Here is a 23,164-nt window from a genome sequence, read left to right on the forward strand (position 1 = left end):
CAAATGTTTACCTACCTTACAAGCAAATTGAACAAAAGAGGTGTTTTGCTGTGGAATTTTGAGAAAGTGCAAATTACTACGGCAAAATATTGATGAGAAATACGCCACTAAAAACTGTATTTACAAACAAAGCTGTAGCTATTAAAATATACACGCCCGATGTGGGGCTCGAACCCACGACCCCGGGATTAAGAGTCCCGTGCTCTACCGACTGAGCTAACCGGGCAGATAATGTTAACATCTATTGACTTTTCTCATCAAGAGACATCGTATTTATATATCATAATAAAAAAACAACATTAGCTGTCATTATTTCACATAAAATTTACTCATGGTGACTGAAAAAAAAGAATGTTCGATAACAAACTCTTTCGTGTGATACATCGATATGGCAAAATTATGAGACCATGTCATTAAAACTTATGCACCAAAGATTAACTTCCAAACTGAAGGAAAATATATCGTATATGATTAACCATGTAAAATTAGAAAAATGTATTTTGTGATTACCTTGAACCCAAAAGGTCTCTTGCGAAATACTTTTTTTGAAACGATAACAGACTATTTCTCTATTCAGTGCAATTATACAATTTCACGTACCATAAGATAGAAAGTCTAAGCAAACTTAATACAAACAAAAAACAGGAATATGGCGGGATAAATGAACAACATATTTGGGTCAAACTCTAAAATCAAATAAATCAAATTATTAATTACCTTACAAAAACTTTCGCAAAACATGTTACTCCACGATGACGCGGTGTGGAAGTTTATGGCAAAGTACAAACTATAAAAAAGTTCAGCACTGTTCAACCTAATCATCAGCTATATAAAGCAAACAATAAGGAGACATATACATCTAAAAGTTGTATTTACCAGTCTTGTGTTAACCAGGCTGATATTGATAACAGTTATTCCCTTTTCTCCTCAAGTTGATTTCGTATTCTTAACTCACAATGCTGCGTAGTAAAATGTTATAACAGTGTGCAAAATGTTATTTTATCACATAAAATTGTCCTCTGTCATATAAAGCACTATAATCAAAATCGAATCGCCCAATGTGCGGCTCCAAATCACGACCCCGGGATTAAGAGTCCCGTGCTCTACCGACTGATATTGTAAACATATATTACCTTTTCTCGTCAAGAGATGTCCCATACAACATAAAAAAGTCATTCGTATGTGAAAAAAGTCTTTCGAGATGTATCATTAGACAGGCAAAGAAAAGGCAGACGCTATATTTTTCATTTCCGACGTATTTGCTTTAACATCCGCTGGGTTTATTACACATAAAAATTAGTCTTGAAGACTATGAACCTCTCCTTGTTTGTGTGTGTTTGCTGACGTATTTGTGTTATTTGTGTTTTGCTTAGATGCCTGTTTCTATATCACTATGTTCGTCTGTTAATGGAAAATTGACTTGAAAAGAACAATACAATTAGGTATTTTTCTCAGTCGCCTTATGTCACTTAACGTATTGTGAATGACCTTTAGCATTTTTACAGCCTTGTACCAGTCTGTACGCTGATAAGACAGCCGATTGAAACGTCGCTACATCACATCCGTCATGTTGTGAAATATCGTAGGGATTGGTTGTAAGAATACACATCAGTTTCATGTTTTCGGTAATTGTGGAGTGCAACATGTAATTTAGGATATGATTGACCAAAATTGACCCGATCGTGAACTTGTCTCTTTCCGCCGGCATCTTGATCAAGGGAAACAAATTTGTTAAATATAAAGCCCCCAATTGTGACGAATTACGTGGGAGGTATGTTTCACGATCTGACGTTAATAGCCGTGCGATATTAAATGACGAACACTAGTTGTGCCTTCTCAGAGCAAGAGAAACGTGTTATACAAACCAAGAGCCAGTCCGACATCGTTTCTTCAATTCCCGATGTGTTCTTATCACATCTAATATGAATATATACCTTATATTTAATCATCAAACCTTTCTTTGAATATTTTCTATTTTGGTTTGACTTTGTTATTTTGAATATAGTTTGGAAGTAGTTGCACGAATACACATCGATCTGATGTGCTTGGTGATACTCCTCTTGTAAACTGCAGGATGTTGGTTAGGACAGCAAAGGCCGAGATTGTTCATATTGTGAATTCGTCTGCTTCCGGTGTCATATTGTTCCATGTTAATTAAAAATTTCTTTAGAATAATGGTTTCACTATCGACTAATTACAACGCAGTATTTAGTTCATGCCATGACATAAATATCCAGGCGATGACTGAAGAACGATATTACTAGCTGTACCTTTCTCAAAACAAACCTTAGTCTGATAAGTCAACAGCCAATAGAAAGTTTTTTCTTCAACATCCGATGGTGATGTGCCATATCTAACACGACTATATACCTTCTATTTAGTCTTAGAACTTTACATTGACGATTGTCCTTAACATTTGTGATTGTTATTATGTATTAAGCTCAATACAGCATATACCACTTTATCTTAGAATATTCGTTACCAGATTCTTTGGTGTGAAAGATCCCTACCAGAAACTTATATGACGGTAACAGATTAACTGCTGATGTCTGAACGATATAATTGTTTTTTTATTATGATATTATGATTATAATTAGCTACAGAACACTTAAAATTAAAAAAGCTAATATGGGACTAGTCGAATCACAAAAGGTCTCTTATGGGATATTTGTTTAAAAAACTATAGCAAGAAGAAAATGTGTTTATTCAACTCAATTATGCAATTCCTCGTATCCAAATGAAGAGGAAAATTCGAAAACACTTAATGAAAATAAAACGAGATGGCATTTCGAAAAACGAACATGATTCTTGGGTGACCAGGTTACGCTCAGAAGTCAAATAATTCAAATGTTTACCTACCTTACAAGCAAATTGAACAAAAGAGGTGTTTTGCTGTGGAATTTTGAGAAAGTGCAAATTACTACGGCAAAATATTGATGAGAAATACGCCACTAAAAACTGTATTTACAAACAAAGCTGTAGCTATTAAAATATACACGCCCGATGTGGGGCTCGAACCCACGACCCCGGGATTAAGAGTCCCGTGCTCTACCGACTGAGCTAACCGGGCAGATAATGTTAACATCTATTGACTTTTCTCATCAAGAGACATCGTATTTATATATCATAATAAAAAAACAACATTAGCTGTCATTATTTCACATAAAATTTACTCATGGTGACTGAAAAAAAAGAATGTTCGATAACAAACTCTTTCGTGTGATACATCGATATGGCAAAATTATGAGACCATGTCATTAAAACTTATGCACCAAAGATTAACTTCCAAACTGAAGGAAAATATATCGTATATGATTAACCATGTAAAATTAGAAAAATGTATTTTGTGATTACCTTGAACCCAAAAGGTCTCTTGCGAAATACTTTTTTTGAAACGATAACAGACTATTTCTCTATTCAGTGCAATTATACAATTTCACGTACCATAAGATAGAAAGTCTAAGCAAACTTAATACAAACAAAAAACAGGAATATGGCGGGATAAATGAACAACATATTTGGCTCAAACTCTAAAATCAAATAAATCAAATTATTAATTACCTTACAAAAACTTTCGCAAAACATGTTACTCCACGATGACGCGGTGTGGAAGTTTATGGCAAAGTACAAACTATAAAAAAGTTCAGCACTGTTCAACCTAATCATCAGCTATATAAAGCAAACAATAAGGAGACATATACATCTAAAAGTTGTATTTACCAGTCTTGTGTTAACCAGGCTGATATTGATAACAGTTATTCCCTTTTCTCCTCAAGTTGATTTCGTATTCTTAACTCACAATGATGCGTAGTAAAATGTTAAGACAGTGTGCAAAATGTTATTTTATCACATAAAATTGTCCTCTGTCATATAAAACACTATAATCAAAATCGAATCGCCCAATGTGCGGCTCCAACCCACGACCCCGGGATTAAGAGTCCCGTGCTCTACCGACTGATATTGTAAACATATATTACCTTTTCTCGTCAAGAGATGTCTCATACAATATAAACCAGTCATTCGTATGTGAAAAAAGTCTATCGAGATGTATCATTAGACAGGCAAAGAAAAGGCAGACGCTATATTTTTCATTTCCGACGTATTTGCTTTAACATCCGCTGGGTTTATTACACATAAAAATTAGTCTTGAAGACTATGAACCTCTCCTTGTTTGTGTGTGTTTGCTGACGTATTTGTGTTATTTGTGTTTTGCTTAGATGCCTGTTTCTATATCACTATGTTCGTCTGTTAATGGAAAATTGACTTGAAAAGAACAATACAATTAGGTATTTTTCTCAGTCGCCTTATGTCACTTAACATATTGTGAATAACCTTTAGCATTTTTACAGCCTTGTACCAGTCTGTACGCTGATAAGACAGCCGATTGAAACGTCGCTACATCACATCCGTCATGTTGTGAAATATCGTAGGGATTGGTTGTAAGAATACACATCAGTTTCATGTTTTCGGTAATTGTGGAGTGCAACATGTAATTTAGGATATGATTGACCAAAATTGACCCGATCGTGAACTTGTCTCTTTCCGCCGGCATCTTGATCAAGGGAAACAAATTTGTTAAATATAAAGCCCCCAATTGTGACGAATTACGTGGGAGGTATGTTTCACGATCTGACGTTAATAGCCGTGCGATATTAAATGACGAACACTAGTTGTGCCTTCTCAGAGCAAGAGAAACGTGTTATACAAACCAAGAGCCAGTCCGACGTCGTTTCTTCAATTCCCGATGTGTTCTTATCACATCTAATATGATCATATACCTTATATTTAATCATCAAACCTTTCTTTGAATATTTTCTATTTTGGTTTGACTTTGTTATTTTGAATATAGTTTGGAAGTAGTTGCACGAATACACATCGATCTGATGTGCTTGGTGATACTCCTCTTGTAAACTGCAGGATGTTGGTTAGGACAGCAAAGGCCGAGATTGTTCATATTGTGAATTCGTCTGCTTCCGGTGTCATATTGTTCCATGTTAATTAAAAATGTCTTTAGAATAATGGTTTCACTATCGACTAATTACAACGCAGTATTTAGTTCATGCCATGACATAAATATCCAGGCGATGACTGAAGAACGATATTACTAGCTGTACCTTTCTCAAAACAAACCTTAGTCTGATAAGTCAACAGCCAATAGAAAGTTTTTTCTTCAACATCCGATGGTGATGTGCCATATCTAACACGACTATATACCTTCTATTTAGTCTTAGAACTTGACATTGACGATTGTCCTTAAGATTTGTGATTGTTATTATGTATTAAGCTCAATACAGCATATACCACTTTATCTTAGAATATTCGTTACCAGATTCTTTGGTGTGAAAGATCCCTACCAGAAACTTATATGACGGTAACAGATTAACTGCTGATGTCTGAACGATAGATCACTTATAATTAGCTACAGAACACTTAAAATTAAAAAAGCTAATATGGGACTAGTCGAATCACAAAAGGTCTCTTATGGGATATTTGTTTAAAAAACTATAGCAAGAAGAAAATGTGTTTATTCAACTCAATTATGCAATTCCTCGTATCCAAATGAAGAGGAAAATTCGAAAACACTTAATGAAAATAAAACGAGATGGCATTTCGAAAAACGAACATGATTCTTGGGTGACCAGGTTACGCTCAGAAGTCAAATAATTCAAATGTTTACCTACCTTACAAGCAAATTGAACAAAAGAGGTGTTTTGCTGTGGAATTTTGAGAAAGTGCAAATTACTACGGCAAAATATTGATGAGAAATACGCCACTAAAAACTGTATTTACAAACAAAGCTGTAGCTATTAAAATATACACGCCCGATGTGGGGCTCGAACCCACGACCCCGGGATTAAGAGTCCCGTGCTCTACCGACTGAGCTAACCGGGCAGATAATGTTAACATCTATTGACTTTTCTCATCAAGAGACATCGTATTTATATATCATAATAAAAAAACAACATTAGCTGTCATTATTTCACATAAAATTTACTCATGGTGACTGAAAAAAAAGAATGTTCGATAACAAACTCTTTCGTGTGATACATCGATATGGCAAAATTATGAGACCATGTCATTAAAACTTATGCACCAAAGATTAACTTCCAAACTGAAGGAAAATATATCGTATATGATTAACCATGTAAAATTAGAAAAATGTATTTTGTGATTACCTTGAACCCAAAAGGTCTCTTGCGAAATACTTTTTTTGAAACGATAACAGACTATTTCTCTATTCAGTGCAATTATACAATTTCACGTACCATAAGATAGAAAGTCTAAGCAAACTTAATACAAACAAAAAACAGGAATATGGCGGGATAAATGAACAACATATTTGGGTCAAACTCTAAAATCAAATAAATCAAATTATTAATAACCTTACAAAAACTTTCGCAAAACATGTTACTCCACGATGACGCGGTGTGGAAGTTTATGGCAAAGTACAAACTATAAAAAAGTTCAGCACTGTTCAACCTAATCATCAGCTATATAAAGCAAACAATAAGGAGACATATACATCTAAAAGTTGTATTTACCAGTCTTGTGTTAACCAGGCTGATATTGATAACAGTTATTCCCTTTTCTCCTCAAGTTGATTTCGTATTCTTAACTCACAATGATGCGTAGTAAAATGTTAAGACAGTGTGCAAAATGTTATTTTATCACATAAATTTGTCCTCTGTCATATAAAACACTATAATCAAAATCGAACCGCCCAATGTGCGGCTCCAACCCACGACCCCGGGATTAAGAGTCCCGTGCTCTACCGACTGATATTGTAAACATATATTACCTTTTCTCGTCAAGAGATGTCTCATACAATATAAACCAGTCATTCGTATGTGAAAAAAGTCTATCGAGATGTATCATTAGACAGGCAAAGAAAAGGCAGACGCTATATTTTTCATTTCCGACGTATTTGCTTTAACATCCGCTGGGTTTATTACACATAAAAATTAGTCTTGAAGACTATGAACCTCTCCTTGTTTGTGTGTGTTTGCTGACGTATTTGTGTTATTTGTGTTTTGCTTAGATGCCTGTTTCTATATCACTATGTTCGTCTGTTAATGGAAAATTGACTTGAAAAGAACAATACAATTAGGTATTTTTCTCAGTCGCCTTATGTCACTTAACATATTGTGAATAACCTTTAGCATTTTTACAGCCTTGTACCAGTCTGTACGCTGATAAGACAGCCGATTGAAACGTCGCTACATCACATCCGTCATGTTGTGAAATATCGTAGGGATTGGTTGTAAGAATACACATCAGTTTCATGTTTTCGGTAATTGTGGAGTGCAACATGTAATTTAGGATATGATTGACCAAAATTGACCCGATCGTGAACTTGTCTCTTTCCGCCGGCATCTTGATCAAGGGAAACAAATTTGTTAAATATAAAGCCCCCAATTGTGACGAATTACGTGGGAGGTATGTTTCACGATCTGACGTTAATAGCCGTGCGATATTAAATGACGAACACTAGTTGTGCCTTCTCAGAGCAAGAGAAACGTGTTATACAAACCAAGAGCCAGTCCGACGTCGTTTCTTCAATTCCCGATGTGTTCTTATCACATCTAATATGATCATATACCTTATATTTAATCATCAAACCTTTCTTTGAATATTTTCTATTTTGGTTTGACTTTGTTATTTTGAATATAGTTTGGAAGTAGTTGCACGAATACACATCGATCTGATGTGCTTGGTGATACTCCTCTTGTAAACTGCAGGATGTTGGTTAGGACAGCAAAGGCCGAGATTGTTCATATTGTGAATTCGTCTGCTTCCGGTGTCATATTGTTCCATGTTAATTAAAAATGTCTTTAGAATAATGGTTTCACTATCGACTAATTACAACGCAGTATTTAGTTCATGCCATGACATAAATATCCAGGCGATGACTGAAGAACGATATTACTAGCTGTACCTTTCTCAAAACAAACCTTAGTCTGATAAGTCAACAGCCAATAGAAAGTTTTTTCTTCAACATCCGATGGTGATGTGCCATATCTAACACGACTATATACCTTCTATTTAGTCTTAGAACTTGACATTGACGATTGTCCTTAAGATTTGTGATTGTTATTATGTATTAAGCTCAATACAGCATATACCACTTTATCTTAGAATATTCGTTACCAGATTCTTTGGTGTGAAAGATCCCTACCAGAAACTTATATGACGGTAACAGATTAACTGCTGATGTCTGAACGATAGATCACTTATAATTAGCTACAGAACACTTAAAATTAAAAAAGCTAATATGGGACTAGTCGAATCACAAAAGGTCTCTTATGGGATATTTGTTTAAAAAACTATAGCAAGAAGAAAATGTGTTTATTCAACTCAATTATGCAATTCCTCGTATCCAAATGAAGAGGAAAATTCGAAAACACTTAATGAAAATAAAACGAGATGGCATTTCGAAAAACGAACATGATTCTTGGGTGACCAGGTTACGCTCAGAAGTCAAATAATTCAAATGTTTACCTACCTTACAAGCAAATTGAACAAAAGAGGTGTTTTGCTGTGGAATTTTGAGAAAGTGCAAATTACTACGGCAAAATATTGATGAGAAATACGCCACTAAAAACTGTATTTACAAACAAAGCTGTAGCTATTAAAATATACACGCCCGATGTGGGGCTCGAACCCACGACCCCGGGATTAAGAGTCCCGTGCTCTACCGACTGAGCTAACCGGGCAGATAATGTTAACATCTATTGACTTTTCTCATCAAGAGACATCGTATTTATATATCATAATAAAAAAACAACATTAGCTGTCATTATTTCACATAAAATTTACTCATGGTGACTGAAAAAAAAGAATGTTCGATAACAAACTCTTTCGTGTGATACATCGATATGGCAAAATTATGAGACCATGTCATTAAAACTTATGCACCAAAGATTAACTTCCAAACTGAAGGAAAATATATCGTATATGATTAACCATGTAAAATTAGAAAAATGTATTTTGTGATTACCTTGAACCCAAAAGGTCTCTTGCGAAATACTTTTTTTGAAACGATAACAGACTATTTCTCTATTCAGTGCAATTATACAATTTCACGTACCATAAGATAGAAAGTCTAAGCAAACTTAATACAAACAAAAAACAGGAATATGGCGGGATAAATGAACAACATATTTGGGTCAAACTCTAAAATCAAATAAATCAAATTATTAATTACCTTACAAAAACTTTCGCAAAACATGTTACTCCACGATGACGCGGTGTGGAAGTTTATGGCAAAGTACAAACTATAAAAAAGTTCAGCACTGTTCAACCTAATCATCAGCTATATAAAGCAAACAATAAGGAGACATATACATCTAAAAGTTGTATTTACCAGTCTTGTGTTAACCAGGCTGATATTGATAACAGTTATTCCCTTTTCTCCTCAAGTTGATTTCGTATTCTTAACTCACAATGATGCGTAGTAAAATGTTAAGACAGTGTGCAAAATGTTATTTTATCACATAAAATTGTCCTCTGTCATATAAAACACTATAATCAAAATCGAATCGCCCAATGTGCGGCTCCAACCCACGACCCCGGGATTAAGAGTCCCGTGCTCTACCGACTGATATTGTAAACATATATTACCTTTTCTCGTCAAGAGATGTCTCATACAATATAAACCAGTCATTCGTATGTGAAAAAAGTCTATCGAGATGTATCATTAGACAGGCAAAGAAAAGGCAGACGCTATATTTTTCATTTCCGACGTATTTGCTTTAACATCCGCTGGGTTTATTACACATAAAAATTAGTCTTGAAGACTATGAACCTCTCCTTGTTTGTGTGTGTTTGCTGACGTATTTGTGTTATTTGTGTTTTGCTTAGATGCCTGTTTTTATATCACTATGTTCGTCTGTTAATGGAAAATTGACTTGAAAAGAACAATACAATTAGGTATTTTTCTCAGTCGCCTTATGTCACTTAACGTATTGTGAATAACCTTTAGCATTTGTACAGCCTTGTACCAGTCTGTACGCTGATAAGACAGCCGATTGAAACGTCGCTACATCACATCCGTCATGTTGTGAAATATCGTAGGGATTGGTTGTAAGAATACACATCAGTTTCATGTTTTCGGTAATTGTGGAGTGCAACATGTAATTTAGGATATGATTGACCAAAATTGACCCGATCGTGAACTTGTCTCTTTCCGCCGGCATCTTGATCAAGGGAAACAAATTTGTTAAATATAAAGCCCCCAATTGTGACGAATTACGTGGGAGGTATGTTTCACGATCTGACGTTAATAGCCGTGCGATATTAAATGACGAACACTAGTTGTGCCTTCTCAGAGCAAGAGAAACGTGTTATACAAACCAAGAGCCAGTCCGACGTCGTTTCTTCAATTCCCGATGTGTTCTTATCACATCTAATATGAATATATACCTTATATTTAATCATCAAACCTTTCTTTGAATATTTTCTATTTTGGTTTGACTTTGTTATTTTGAATATAGTTTGGAAGTAGTTGCACGAATACACATCGATCTGATGTGCTTGGTGATACTCCTCTTGTAAACTGCAGGATGTTGGTTAGGACAGCAAAGGCCGAGATTGTTCATATTGTGAATTCGTCTGCTTCCGGTGTCATATTGTTCCATGTTAATTAAAAATTTCTTTAGAATAATGGTTTCACTATCGACTAATTACAACGCAGTATTTAGTTCATGCCATGACATAAATATCCAGGCGATGACTGAAGAACGATATTACTAGCTGTACCTTTCTCAAAACAAACCTTAGTCTGATAAGTCAACAGCCAATAGAAAGTTTTTTCTTCAACATCCGATGGTGATGTGCCATATCTAACACGACTATATACCTTCTATTTAGTCTTAGAACTTTACATTGACGATTGTCCTTAAGATTTGTGATTGTTATTATGTATTAAGCTCAATACAGCATTTACCACTTTATCTTAGAATATTCGTTACCAGATTCTTTGGTGTGAAAGATCCCTACCAGAAACTTATATGACGGTAACAGATTAACTGCTGATGTCTGAACGATAGATCACTTATAATTAGCTACAGAACACTTAAAATTAAAAAAGCTAATATGGGACTAGTCGAATCACAAAAGGTCTCTTATGGGATATTTGTTTAAAAAACTATAGCAAGAAGAAAATGTGTTTATTCAACTCAATTATGCAATTCCTCGTATCCAAATGAAGAGGAAAATTCGAAAACACTTAATGAAAATAAAACGAGATGGCATTTCGAAAAACGAACATGATTCTTGGGTGACCAGGTTACGCTCAGAAGTCAAATAATTCAAATGTTTACCTACCTTACAAGCAAATTGAACAAAAGAGGTGTTTTGCTGTGGAATTTTGAGAAAGTGCAAATTACTACGGCAAAATATTGATGAGAAATACGCCACTAAAAACTGTATTTACAAACAAAGCTGTAGCTATTAAAATATACACGCCCGATGTGGGGCTCGAAGCCACGACCCCGGGATTAAGAGTCCCGTGCTCTACCGACTGAGCTAACCGGGCAGATAATGTTAACATCTATTGACTTTTCTCATCAAGAGACATCGTATTTATATATCATAATAAAAAAACAACATTAGCTGTCATTATTTCACATAAAATTTACTCATGGTGACTGAAAAAAAAGAATGTTCGATAACAAACTCTTTCGTGTGATACATCGATATGGCAAAATTATGAGACCATGTCATTAAAACTTATGCACCAAAGATTAACTTCCAAACTGAAGGAAAATATATCGTATATGATTAACCATGTAAAATTAGAAAAATGTATTTTGTGATTACCTTGAACCCAAAAGGTCTCTTGCGAAATACTTTTTTTGAAACGATAACAGACTATTTCTCTATTCAGTGCAATTATACAATTTCACGTACCATAAGATAGAAAGTCTAAGCAAACTTAATACAAACAAAAAACAGGAATATGGCGGGATAAATGAACAACATATTTGGGTCAAACTCTAAAATCAAATAAATCAAATTATTAATAACCTTACAAAAACTTTCGCAAAACATGTTACACCACGATGACGCGGTGTGGAAGTTTATGGCAAAGTACAAACTATAAAAAAGTTCAGCACTGTTCAACCTAATCATCAGCTATATAAAGCAAACAATAAGGAGACATATACATCTAAAAGTTGTATTTACCAGTCTTGTGTTAACCAGGCTGATATTGATAACAGTTATTCCCTTTTCTCCTCAAGTTGATTTCGTATTCTTAACTCACAATGATGCGTAGTAAAATGTTAAGACAGTGTGCAAAATGTTATTTTATCACATAAATTTGTCCTCTGTCATATAAAACACTATAATCAAAATCGAACCGCCCAATGTGCGGCTCCAACCCACGACCCCGGGATTAAGAGTCCCGTGCTCTACCGACTGATATTGTAAACATATATTACCTTTTCTCGTCAAGAGATGTCTCATACAATATAAACCAGTCATTCGTATGTGAAAAAAGTCTATCGAGATGTATCATTAGACAGGCAAAGAAAAGGCAGACGCTATATTTTTCATTTCCGACGTATTTGCTTTAACATCCGCTGGGTTTATTACACATAAAAATTAGTCTTGAAGACTATGAACCTCTCCTTGTTTGTGTGTGTTTGCTGACGTATTTGTGTTATTTGTGTTTTGCTTAGATGCCTGTTTCTATATCACTATGTTCGTCTGTTAATGGAAAATTGACTTGAAAAGAACAATACAATTAGGTATTTTTCTCAGTCGCCTTATGTCACTTAACATATTGTGAATAACCTTTAGCATTTTTACAGCCTTGTACCAGTCTGTACGCTGATAAGACAGCCGATTGAAACGTCGCTACATCACATCCGTCATGTTGTGAAATATCGTAGGGATTGGTTGTAAGAATACACATCAGTTTCATGTTTTCGGTAATTGTGGAGTGCAACATGTAATTTAGGATATGATTGACCAAAATTGACCCGATCGTGAACTTGTCTCTTTCCGCCGGCATCTTGATCAAGGGAAACAAATTTGTTAAATATAAAGCCCCCAATTGTGACGAATTACGTGGGAGGTATGTTTCACGATCTGACGTTAATAGCCGTGCGATATTAAATGACGAACACTAGTTGTGCCTTCTCAGAGCAAGAGAAACGTGTTATACAAACCAAGAGCCAGTCCGACGTCGTTTCTTCAATTCCCGATGTGTTCTTATCACATCTAATATGATCATATACCTTATATTTAATCATCAAACCTTTCTTTGAATATTTTCTATTTTGGTTTGACTTTGTTATTTTGAATATAGTTTGGAAGTAGTTGCACGAATACACATCGATCTGATGTGCTTGGTGATACTCCTCTTGTAAACTGCAGGATGTTGGTTAGGACAGCAAAGGCCGAGATTGTTCATATTGTGAATTCGTCTGCTTCCGGTGTCATATTGTTCCATGTTAATTAAAAATGTCTTTAGAATAATGGTTTCACTATCGACTAATTACAACGCAGTATTTAGTTCATGCCATGACATAAATATCCAGGCGATGACTGAAGAACGATATTACTAGCTGTACCTTTCTCAAAACAAACCTTAGTCTGATAAGTCAACAGCCAATAGAAAGTTTTTTCTTCAACATCCGATGGTGATGTGCCATATCTAACACGACTATATACCTTCTATTTAGTCTTAGAACTTTACATTGACGATTGTCCTTAAGATTTGTGATTGTTATTATGTATTAAGCTCAATACAGCATATACCACTTTATCTTAGAATATTCGTTACCAGATTCTTTGGTGTGAAAGATCCCTACCAGAAACTTATATGACGGTAACAGATTAACTGCTGATGTCTGAACGATAGATCACTTATAATTAGCTACAGAACACTTAAAATTAAAAAAGCTAATATGGGACTAGTCGAATCACAAAAGGTCTCTTATGGGATATTTGTTTAAAAAACTATAGCAAGAAGAAAATGTGTTTATTCAACTCAATTATGCAATTCCTCGTATCCAAATGAAGAGGAAAATTCGAAAACACTTAATGAAAATAAAACGAGATGGCATTTCGAAAAACGAACATGATTCTTGGGTGACCAGGTTACGCTCAGAAGTCAAATAATTCAAATGTTTACCTACCTTACAAGCAAATTGAACAAAAGAGGTGTTTTGCTGTGGAATTTTGAGAAAGTGCAAATTACTACGGCAAAATATTGATGAGAAATACGCCACTAAAAACTGTATTTACAAACAAAGCTGTAGCTATTAAAATATACACGCCCGATGTGGGGCTCGAACCCACGACCCCGGGATTAAGAGTCCCGTGCTCTACCGACTGAGCTAACCGGGCAGATAATGTTAACATCTATTGACTTTTCTCATCAAGAGACATCGTATTTATATATCATAATAAAAAAACAACATTAGCTGTCATTATTTCACATAAAATTTACTCATGGTGACTGAAAAAAAAGAATGTTCGATAACAAACTCTTTCGTGTGATACATCGATATGGCAAAATTATGAGACCATGTCATTAAAACTTATGCACCAAAGATTAACTTCCAAACTGAAGGAAAATATATCGTATATGATTAACCATGTAAAATTAGAAAAATGTATTTTGTGATTACCTTGAACCCAAAAGGTCTCTTGCGAAATACTTTTTTTGAAACGATAACAGACTATTTCTCTATTCAGTGCAATTATACAATTTCACGTACCATAAGATAGAAAGTCTAAGCAAACTTAATACAAACAAAAAACAGGAATATGGCGGGATAAATGAACAACATATTTGGGTCAAACTCTAAAATCAAATAAATCAAATTATTAATTACCTTACAAAAACTTTCGCAAAACATGTTACTCCACGATGACGCGGTGTGGAAGTTTATGGCAAAGTACAAACTATAAAAAAGTTCAGCACTGTTCAACCTAATCATCAGCTATATAAAGCAAACAATAAGGAGACATATACATCTAAAAGTTGTATTTACCAGTCTTGTGTTAACCAGGCTGATATTGATAACAGTTATTCCCTTTTCTCCTCAAGTTGATTTCGTATTCTTAACTCACAATGATGCGTAGTAAAATGTTAAGACAGTGTGCAAAATGTTATTTTATCACATAAAATTGTCCTCTGTCATATAAAACACTATAATCAAAATCGAATCGCCCAATGTGCGGCTCCAACCCACGACCCCGGGATTAAGAGTCCCGTGCTCTACCGACTGATATTGTAAACATATATTACCTTTTCTCGTCAAGAGATGTCTCATACAATATAAACCAGTCATTCGTATGTGAAAAAAGTCTATCGAGATGTATCATTAGACAGGCAAAGAAAAGGCAGACGCTATATTTTTCATTTCCGACGTATTTGCTTTAACATCCGCTGGGTTTATTACACATAAAAATTAGTCTTGAAGACTATGAACCTCTCCTTGTTTGTGTGTGTTTGCTGACGTATTTGTGTTATTTGTGTTTTGCTTAGATGCCTGTTTTTATATCACTATGTTCGTCTGTTAATGGAAAATTGACTTGAAAAGAACAATACAATTAGGTATTTTTCTCAGTCGCCTTATGTCACTTAACGTATTGTGAATAACCTTTAGCATTTGTACAGCCTTGTACCAGTCTGTACGCTGATAAGACAGCCGATTGAAACGTCGCTACATCACATCCGTCATGTTGTGAAATATCGTAGGGATTGGTTGTAAGAATACACATCAGTTTCATGTTTTCGGTAATTGTGGAGTGCAACATGTAATTTAGGATATGATTGACCAAAATTGACCCGATCGTGAACTTGTCTCTTTCCGCCGGCATCTTGATCAAGGGAAACAAATTTGTTAAATATAAAGCCCCCAATTGTGACGAATTACGTGGGAGGTATGTTTCACGATCTGACGTTAATAGCCGTGCGATATTAAATGACGAACACTAGTTGTGCCTTCTCAGAGCAAGAGAAACGTGTTATACAAACCAAGAGCCAGTCCGACGTCGTTTCTTCAATTCCCGATGTGTTCTTATCACATCTAATATGAATATATACCTTATATTTAATCATCAAACCTTTCTTTGAATATTTTCTATTTTGGTTTGACTTTGTTATTTTGAATATAGTTTGGAAGTAGTTGCACGAATACACATCGATCTGATGTGCTTGGTGATACTCCTCTTGTAAACTGCAGGATGTTGGTTAGGACAGCAAAGGCCGAGATTGTTCATATTGTGAATTCGTCTGCTTCCGGTGTCATATTGTTCCATGTTAATTAAAAATTTCTTTAGAATAATGGTTTCACTATCGACTAATTACAACGCAGTATTTAGTTCATGCCATGACATAAATATCCAGGCGATGACTGAAGAACGATATTACTAGCTGTACCTTTCTCAAAACAAACCTTAGTCTGATAAGTCAACAGCCAATAGAAAGTTTTTTCTTCAACATCCGATGGTGATGTGCCATATCTAACACGACTATATACCTTCTATTTAGTCTTAGAACTTTACATTGACGATTGTCCTTAACATTTGTGATTGTTATTATGTATTAAGCTCAATACAGCATTTACCACTTTATCTTAGAATATTCGTTACCAGATTCTTTGGTGTGAAAGATCCCTACCAGAAACTTATATGACGGTAACAGATTAACTGCTGATGTCTGAACGATAGATCACTTATAATTAGCTACAGAACACTTAAAATTAAAAAAGCTAATATGGGACTAGTCGAATCACAAAAGGTCTCTTATGGGATATTTGTTTAAAAAACTATAGCAAGAAGAAAATGTGTTTATTCAACTCAATTATGCAATTCCTCGTATCCAAATGAAGAGGAAAATTCGAAAACACTTAATGAAAATAAAACGAGATGGCATTTCGAAAAACGAACATGATTCTTGGGTGACCAGGTTACGCTCAGAAGTCAAATAATTCAAATGTTTACCTACCTTACAAGCAAATTGAACAAAAGAGGTGTTTTGCTGTGGAATTTTGAGAAAGTGCAAATTACTACGGCAAAATATTGATGAGAAATACGCCACTAAAAACTGTATTTACAAACAAAGCTGTAGCTATTAAAATATACACGCCCGATGTGGGGCTCGAACCCACGACCCCGGGATTAAGAGTCCCGTGCTCTACCGACTGAGCTAACCGGGCAGATAATGTTAACATCTATTGACTTTTCTCATCAAGAGACATCGTATTTATATATCATAATAAAAAAACAACATTAGCTGTCATTATTTCACATAAAATTTACTCATGCTGACTGAAAAAAAAGAATGTTCGATAACAAACTCTTTCGTGTGATACATCGATATGGCAAAATTATGAGACCATGTTATTAAAACTTATGCACCAAAGATTAACTTCCAAACTGAAGGAAAATATATCGTATATGATTAACCATGTAAAATTAGAAAAATGTATTTTGTGATTACCTTGAACCCAAAAGGTCTCTTGCGAAATACTTTTTTTGAAACGATAACAGACTATTTCTCTATTCAGTGCAATTATACAATTTCACGTACCATAAGATAGAAAGTCTAAGCAAACTTAATACAAACAAAAAACAGGAATATGGCGGGATAAATGAACAACATATTTGGGTCAAACTCTAAAATCAAATAAATCAAATTATTAATTACCTTACAAAAACTTTCGCAAAACATGTTACTCCACGATGACGCGGTGTGGAAGTTTATGGCAAAGTACAAACTATAAAAAAGTTCAGCACTGTTCAACCTAATCATCAGCTATATAAAGCAAACAATAAGGAGACATATACATCTAAAAGTTGTATTTACCAGTCTTGTGTTAACCAGGCTGATATTGATAACAGTTATTCCCTTTTCTCCTCAAGTTGATTTCGTATTCTTAACTCACAATGATGCGTAGTAAAATGTTAAGACAGTGTGCAAAATGTTATTTTATCACATAAAATTGTCCTCTGTCATATAAAACACTATAATCAAAATCGAATCGCCCAATGTGCGGCTCCAACCCACGACCCCGGGATTAAGAGTCCCGTGCTCTACCGACTGATATTGTAAACATATATTACCTTTTCTCGTCAAGAGATGTCTCATACAATATAAACCAGTCATTCGTATGTGAAAAAAGTCTATCGAGATGTATCATTAGACAGGCAAAGAAAAGGCAGACGCTATATTTTTCATTTCCGACGTATTTGCTTTAACATCCGCTGGGTTTATTACACATAAAAATTAGTCTTGAAGACTATGAACCTCTCCTTGTTTGTGTGTGTTTGCTGACGTATTTGTGTTATTTGTGTTTTGCTTAGATGCCTGTTTCTATATCACTATGTTCGTCTGTTAATGGAAAATTGACTTGAAAAGAACAATACAATTAGGTATTTTTCTCAGTCGCCTTATGTCACTTAACGTATTGTGAATAACCTTTAGCATTTTTACAGCCTTGTACCAGTCTGTACGCTGATAAGACAGCCGATTGAAACGTCGCTACATCACATCCGTCATGTTGTGAAATATCGTAGGGATTGGTTGTAAGAATACACATCAGTTTCATGTTTTCGGTAATTGTGGAGTGCAACATGTAATTTAGGATATGATTGACCAAAATTGACCCGATCGTGAACTTGTCTTTTTCCGCCGGCATCTTGATCAAGGGAAGCAAATTTGTTAAATATAAAGCCCCCAATTGTGACGAATTACGTGGGAGGTATGTTTCACGATCTGACGTTAATAGCCGTGCGATATTAAATGACGAACACTAGTTGTGCCTTCTCAGAGCAAGAGAAACGTGTTATACAAACCAAGAGCCAGTCCGACGTCGTTTCTTCAATTCCCGATGTGTTCTTATCACATCTAATATGAATATATACCTTATATTTAATCATCAAACCTTTCTTTGAATATTTTCTATTTTGGTTTGACTTTGTTATTTTGAATATAGTTTGGAAGTAGTTGCACGAATACACATCGATCTGATGTGCTTGGTGATACTCCTCTTGTAAACTGCAGGATGTTGGTTAGGACAGCAAAGGCCGAGATTGTTCATATTGTGAATTCGTCTGCTTCCGGTGTCATATTGTTCCATGTTAATTAAAAATTTCTTTAGAATAATGGTTTCACTATCGACTAATTACAACGCAGTATTTAGTTCATGCCATGACATAAATATCCAGGCGATGACTGAAGAACGATATTACTAGCTGTACCTTTCTCAAAACAAACGTTAGTCTGATAAGTCAACAGCCAATAGAAAGTTTTTTCTTCAACATCCGATGGTGATGTGCCATATCTAACACGACTATATACCTTCTATTTAGTCTTAGAACTTTACATTGACGATTGTCCTTAACATTTGTGATTGTTATTATGTATTAAGCTCAATACAGCATTTACCACTTTATCTTAGAATATTCGTTACCAGATTCTTTGGTGTGAAAGATCCCTACCAGAAACTTATATGACGGTAACAGATTAACTGCTGATGTCTGAACGATAGATCACTTATAATTAGCTACAGAACACTTAAAATTAAAAAAGCTAATATGGGACTAGTCGAATCACAAAAGGTCTCTTATGGGATATTTGTTTAAAAAACTATAGCAAGAAGAAAATGTGTTTATTCAACTCAATTATGCAATTCCTCGTATCCAAATGAAGAGGAAAATTCGAAAACACTTAATGAAAATAAAACGAGATGGCATTTCGAAAAACGAACATGATTCTTGGGTGACCAGGTTACGCTCAGAAGTCAAATAATTCAAATGTTTACCTACCTTACAAGCAAATTGAACAAAAGAGGTGTTTTGCTGTGGAATTTTGAGAAAGTGCAAATTACTACGGCAAAATATTGATGAGAAATACGCCACTAAAAACTGTATTTACAAACAAAGCTGTAGCTATTAAAATATACACGCCCGATGTGGGGCTCGAAGCCACGACCCCGGGATTAAGAGTCCCGTGCTCTACCGACTGAGCTAACCGGGCAGATAATGTTAACATCTATTGACTTTTCTCATCAAGAGACATCGTATTTATATATCATAATAAAAAAACAACATTAGCTGTCATTATTTCACATAAAATTTACTCATGGTGACTGAAAAAAAAGAATGTTCGATAACAAACTCTTTCGTGTGATACATCGATATGGCAAAATTATGAGACCATGTCATTAAAACTTATGCACCAAAGATTAACTTCCAAACTGAAGGAAAATATATCGTATATGATTAACCATGTAAAATTAGAAAAATGTATTTTGTGATTACCTTGAACCCAAAAGGTCTCTTGCGAAATACTTTTTTTGAAACGATAACAGACTATTTCTCTATTCAGTGCAATTATACAATTTCACGTACCATAAGATAGAAAGTCTAAGCAAACTTAATACAAACAAAAAACAGGAATATGGCGGGATAAATGAACAACATATTTGGCTCAAACTCTAAAATCAAATAAATCAAATTATTAATTACCTTACAAAAACTTTCGCAAAACATGTTACTCCACGATGACGCGGTGTGGAAGTTTATGGCAAAGTACAAACTATAAAAAAGTTCAGCACTGTTCAACCTAATCATCAGCTATATAAAGCAAACAATAAGGAGACATATACATCTAAAAGTTGTATTTACCAGTCTTGTGTTAACCAGGCTGATATTGATAACAGTTATTCCCTTTTCTCCTCAAGTTGATTTCGTATTCTTAACTCACAATGATGCGTAGTAAAATGTTAAGACAGTGTGCAAAATGTTATTTTATCACATAAAATTGTCCTCTGTCATATAAAGCACTATAATCAAAATCGAATCGCCCAATGTGCGGCTCCAAATCACGACCCCGGGATTAAGAGTCCCGTGCTCTACCGACTGATATTGTAAACATATATTACCTTTTCTCGTCAAGAGATGTCTCATACAACATAAAAAAGTCATTCGTATGTGAAAAAAGTCTATCGAGATGTATCATTAGACAGGCAAAGAAACGGCAGACGCTATATTTTTCATTTCCGACGTATTTGCTTTAACATCCGCTGGGTTTATTACACATAAAAATTAGTCTTGAAGACTATGAACCTCTCCTTGTTTGTGTGTGTTTGCTGACGTATTTGTGTTATTTGTGTTTTGCTTAGAGGCCTGTTTCTATATCACTATGTTCGTCTGTTAATGGAAAATTGACTTGAAAAGAACAATACAATTAGGTATTTTTCTCAGTCGCCTTATGTCACTTAACGTATTGTGAATAACCTTTAGCATTTGTACAGCCTTGTACCAGTCTGTACGCTGATAAGACAGCCGATTGAAACGTCGCTACATCACATCCGTCATGTTGTGAAATATCGTAGGGATTGGTTGTAAGAATACACATCAGTTTCATGTTTTCGGTAATTGTGGAGTGCAACATGTAATTTAGGATATGATTGACCAAAATTGACCCGATCGTGAACTTGTCTCTTTCCGCCGGCATCTTGATCAAGGGAAACAAATTTGTTAAATATAAAGCCCCCAATTGTGACGAATTACGTGGGAGGTATGTTTCACGATCTGACGTTAATAGCCGTGCGATATTAAATGACGAACACTAGTTGTGCCTTCTCAGAGCAAGAGAAACGTGTTATACAAACCAAGAGCCAGTCCGACATCGTTTCTTCAATTCCCGATGTGTTCTTATCACATCTAATATGAATATATACCTTATATTTAATCATCAAACCTTTCTTTGAATATTTTCTATTTTGGTTTGACTTTGTTATTTTGAATATAGTTTGGAAGTAGTTGCACGAATACACATCGATCTGATGTGCTTGGTGATACTCCTCTTGTAAACTGCAGGATGTTGGTTAGGACAGCAAAGGCCGAGATTGTTCATATTGTGAATTCGTCTGCTTCCGGTGTCATATTGTTCCATGTTAATTAAAAATTTCTTTAGAATAATGGTTTCACTATCGACTAATTACAACGCAGTATTTAGTTCATGCCATGACATAAATATCCAGGCGATGACTGAAGAACGATATTACTAGCTGTACCTTTCTCAAAACAAACGTTAGTCTGATAAGTCAACAGCCAATAGAAAGTTTTTTCTTCAACATCCGATGGTGATGTGCCATATCTAACACGACTATATACCTTCTATTTAGTCTTAGAACTTTACATTGACGATTGTCCTTAACATTTGTGATTGTTATTATGTATTAAGCTCAATACAGCATTTACCACTTTATCTTAGAATATTCGTTACCAGATTCTTTGGTGTGAAAGATCCCTACCAGAAACTTATATGACGGTAACAGATTAACTGCTGATGTCTGAACGATAGATCACTTATAATTAGCTACAGAACACTTAAAATTAAAAAAGCTAATATGGGACTAGTCGAATCACAAAAGGTCTCTTATGGGATATTTGTTTAAAAAACTATAGCAAGAAGAAAATGTGTTTATTCAACTCAATTATGCAATTCCTCGTATCCAAATGAAGAGGAAAATTCGAAAACACTTAATGAAAATAAAACGAGATGGCATTTCGAAAAACGAACATGATTCTTGGGTGACCAGGTTACGCTCAGAAGTCAAATAATTCAAATGTTTACCTACCTTACAAGCAAATTGAACAAAAGAGGTGTTTTGCTGTGGAATTTTGAGAAAGTGCAAATTACTACGGCAAAATATTGATGAGAAATACGCCACTAAAAACTGTATTTACAAACAAAGCTGTAGCTATTAAAATATACACGCCCGATGTGGGGCTCGAACCCACGACCCCGGGATTAAGAGTCCCGTGCTCTACCGACTGAGCTAACCGGGCAGATAATGTTAACATCTATTGACTTTTCTCATCAAGAGACATCGTATTTATATATCATAATAAAAAAACAACATTAGCTGTCATTATTTCACATAAAATTTACTCATGGTGACTGAGAAAAAGAATGTTCGATAACAAACTCTTTCGTGTGATACATCGATATGGCAAAATTATGAGACCATGTCATTAAAATTTATGCACCAAAGATTAACTTCCAAACTGAAGGAAAATATATCGTATATGATTAACCATGTAAAATTAGAAAAATGTATTTTGTGATTACCTTGAACCCAAAAGGTCTCTTGCGAAATACTTTTTTTGAAACGATAACAGACTATTT

At 34.8% G+C, this 23,164-nt stretch overlaps 9 non-coding genes across 9 annotated transcripts; all 9 read right to left on the reverse strand.

Moving 5' to 3' along the window:
* Nucleotides 1-153: 153 nt before the first annotated feature.
* On the reverse strand, nucleotides 154-226 carry Trnak-cuu (transfer RNA lysine (anticodon CUU)). Its single transcript has one exon. It is a non-coding gene; the product is annotated as a tRNA-Lys (tRNA).
* A 2,771-nt stretch (nucleotides 227-2,997) lies between these two features.
* On the reverse strand, nucleotides 2,998-3,070 carry Trnak-cuu (transfer RNA lysine (anticodon CUU)). The gene has a single exon. It is a non-coding gene; the product is annotated as a tRNA-Lys (tRNA).
* A 2,749-nt stretch (nucleotides 3,071-5,819) lies between these two features.
* Trnak-cuu (transfer RNA lysine (anticodon CUU)) lies at nucleotides 5,820-5,892 on the reverse strand. Its single transcript has one exon. It is a non-coding gene; the product is annotated as a tRNA-Lys (tRNA).
* A 2,749-nt stretch (nucleotides 5,893-8,641) lies between these two features.
* On the reverse strand, nucleotides 8,642-8,714 carry Trnak-cuu (transfer RNA lysine (anticodon CUU)). The gene has a single exon. It is a non-coding gene; the product is annotated as a tRNA-Lys (tRNA).
* Nucleotides 8,715-11,463: 2,749 nt separating this feature from the next.
* On the reverse strand, nucleotides 11,464-11,536 carry Trnak-cuu (transfer RNA lysine (anticodon CUU)). The gene has a single exon. It is a non-coding gene; the product is annotated as a tRNA-Lys (tRNA).
* Nucleotides 11,537-14,285: 2,749 nt separating this feature from the next.
* Trnak-cuu (transfer RNA lysine (anticodon CUU)) lies at nucleotides 14,286-14,358 on the reverse strand. Its single transcript has one exon. It is a non-coding gene; the product is annotated as a tRNA-Lys (tRNA).
* Nucleotides 14,359-17,107: 2,749 nt separating this feature from the next.
* Nucleotides 17,108-17,180, reverse strand: Trnak-cuu (transfer RNA lysine (anticodon CUU)). Its single transcript has one exon. It is a non-coding gene; the product is annotated as a tRNA-Lys (tRNA).
* A 2,749-nt stretch (nucleotides 17,181-19,929) lies between these two features.
* Nucleotides 19,930-20,002, reverse strand: Trnak-cuu (transfer RNA lysine (anticodon CUU)). The gene has a single exon. It is a non-coding gene; the product is annotated as a tRNA-Lys (tRNA).
* Nucleotides 20,003-22,751: 2,749 nt separating this feature from the next.
* Nucleotides 22,752-22,824, reverse strand: Trnak-cuu (transfer RNA lysine (anticodon CUU)). Its single transcript has one exon. It is a non-coding gene; the product is annotated as a tRNA-Lys (tRNA).
* Between the last annotated feature and the right edge of the window lie 340 nt (nucleotides 22,825-23,164).

Source organism: Sinohyriopsis cumingii, chromosome 10, assembly GCF_028554795.1.
Source record: "Sinohyriopsis cumingii isolate HCF-2022 chromosome 10, ASM2855479v2, whole genome shotgun sequence".
Taxonomy (NCBI): domain Eukaryota; kingdom Metazoa; phylum Mollusca; class Bivalvia; order Unionida; family Unionidae; genus Sinohyriopsis; species Sinohyriopsis cumingii.